Source organism: Hevea brasiliensis, chromosome 8 (assembly GCF_030052815.1).
Source record: "Hevea brasiliensis isolate MT/VB/25A 57/8 chromosome 8, ASM3005281v1, whole genome shotgun sequence".
Taxonomy (NCBI): domain Eukaryota; kingdom Viridiplantae; phylum Streptophyta; class Magnoliopsida; order Malpighiales; family Euphorbiaceae; genus Hevea; species Hevea brasiliensis.
In genome coordinates this window covers 76,419,995-76,422,335 of record NC_079500.1, presented here as the reverse complement: position 1 = coordinate 76,422,335, position 2,341 = coordinate 76,419,995, and the positions used below count along the sequence as shown (strand labels likewise).

The following is a 2,341-nucleotide window of genomic DNA, read 5'->3' as shown; positions in this document are numbered from 1 at the left end:
TGGAAGAGGATTATGAGATTTGGTAGAAAGGGGAAACTAAGTCCTCGTTTTACGGACCATACGAGGTTCTGGGGAGAGTGGGTCCTTTGGCATATCAGTTGGCATTACCTCCAGAGCTAGAAAGGATACACAGTGTCTTCCATGTGTCCATGTTAAGGAGGTACAGATCTGACCCATCTCATGTTCTATCAGTTGAAGAGATTGAGTTAAATCTAGACCTTTCATATGAGGAAGAACCCATAGAAATTATAGTATATGAGGTGAAGCAGTTTAGAAATAAACAGATACACCTAGTTAAAGTGCTGTGGAATCATCATTCATGTAACACCCCTCACCCGTCTACAGTGTAGCCGAGCAAGGCATGTCACACTCAGTGCTGGAGCACCTAACTTATCTTACTTTATTTCTTTAATCATTTTCAAGTTATTATCTTTTAATATCAATTATCTTTCTATGGAGAAACTAGCGGAGTTTTCCCTATTTTCTATATCATTACTTTTTGAACCCAAGACCATCTCCGTGCTTTGCTGATGTGGGATTTGCCTAAGGGACCTAAAAATTTGGACCATTTCTCGATTTGTGAGTGTCATCCTTGCGCAGAGGCCATGCTAATCTTCTCTATATCGTTCCAATTTTATTACAATTGGTATTAGATCTGCTCGCGTGTCCTCTTAGGCGATGGTGGGGCAAACCTCAGTGAGGACGCTGAGTCCCGAAAGGGGGGGGGGGGGGAAAGGTCCCTTAGGCAAATCCCACATCGGCAAAGCATGGAGATGGTCTTGTGTTCAAAAAGTAATGATATAGAAAATAGGGAAAACTCTGCTAGTTTCTCCATAGAAAGATAATTGATATTAAAAGATAATAACTTGAAAATGATTAAAGAAATAAAGTAAGATAAGTTAGGGTGCTCTGGCACCGAGTGTGACATGCCTTGCTCGGCTACACTGTAGACGGGTGAGGGGTGTTACAATTCAGGCTAGGAAGCTACTTGGAAACGTGAAGAGGACATGAGGAGACAGCACCCACAGCTGTTCAGGGATTGATGCCAGGTAAAATTTTGAGACGAAATTTATTTAAGGGGGGGAGAATTGTAACACCCCTATGTTCGGTAGTGCATTCTACTGTTCCGGTGGCCAATGTCTGTTCGGACAGCTAGGATGCCTAGAACTACATTTAAATGTTAGTGAGGAGACATAAAATAATGAAATACAAGAAAAGAAAATACAAGAAAAATGAAGGAAAAATAATAGCAATGAAATGTAACCAAGTTAAACGAGCCGAAAACCATAGCGATGGGTGACCGCACTGTGAAGTTACGGCGTGGATCGTTGACTAGCCATGGACCGCAGGAAACCCTGGAAAATAATTTTAAGACTTAAATAAATATCTATTGAAGTATAAATGACATTAGAAATGTCAAAAAAAAATTAATTAATTAGTACAAAGAAAAACGAGAAATCGAGAAATCGACAAAAATCGGTGTTACCGAAAAATCGAGAGTACAACCCGAGGAGGGGCATTTTGGCCAATTGACATCTAGAGTTGACTTTTGACCTAAATGTCAATGAAAATATGTGGTATTACATTTTGAAAATTTAATGAAAAATGAAATTAAAGATAAAATATAATTTAAGGGAAATTAAGGTCATAATTGCAATTAATGGAAACCTTAGTTATTATAATGTTTAATTAGGATGAGTGGAGCACTAAGTGGGATTATATAAACTACATAAAGACTGATTTTTCCACTAACACTTCATGAATCTTCTTCTTCCTCAAAATAACTTCATTTGGCTGAATGAAATTTCTTCCCAAAGTCCACCATTAACATCCACCTTTGAGCTCTCTCTCGCCATGATCCAAGCTTCCATTTGTTAAAGTTCCTTCATTAAAGTTGGAGTACACACATTGGGAAACATTTTGGGAGCAAGAAAGGGAAGTTTTGGTAGAGTTTTGAAGAAGTCTAAAAGAGGTAAGTGGGTGTTTTCAATTCTTATTTCATTAAAAGTGTAACTAAGGTTGTGGATAGTTGAATTATGGAAGAAATTTGAGGTTTGATGAATTATTGGTGATGGAGCATTTTGGCAGCCATGAAACCTCACCATGAACAGCTTGTCCTTGCATGTAAATGGTTGTTTGAATGTTGATTTAAATGTTTAATTGTATTAAAGTTGAATTCCATGTGTAAAGTTTGATTTGTAAGCTTGAAAAGTGAAAATGGAAGTTGATGGGTATGTGTAAACTTGTGGCAGCCTCATGAAGAAGATTAAAGTGTTTAAGTTCATGAAATATTGTTGAATTATATTGCTTATGGTGGCAGCATGTATATGTGAATAATTGT

General features: G+C 37.5%; 1 non-coding gene across 1 annotated transcript; it reads right to left on the bottom strand.

The window, feature by feature from the left end:
• Window positions 1-554: 554 nt before the first annotated feature.
• Window positions 555-658, bottom strand: LOC131182599 (U6 spliceosomal RNA). The gene has a single exon (XR_009150863.1). It is a non-coding gene; the product is annotated as a U6 spliceosomal RNA (small nuclear RNA).
• Window positions 659-2,341: the final 1,683 nt, after the last annotated feature.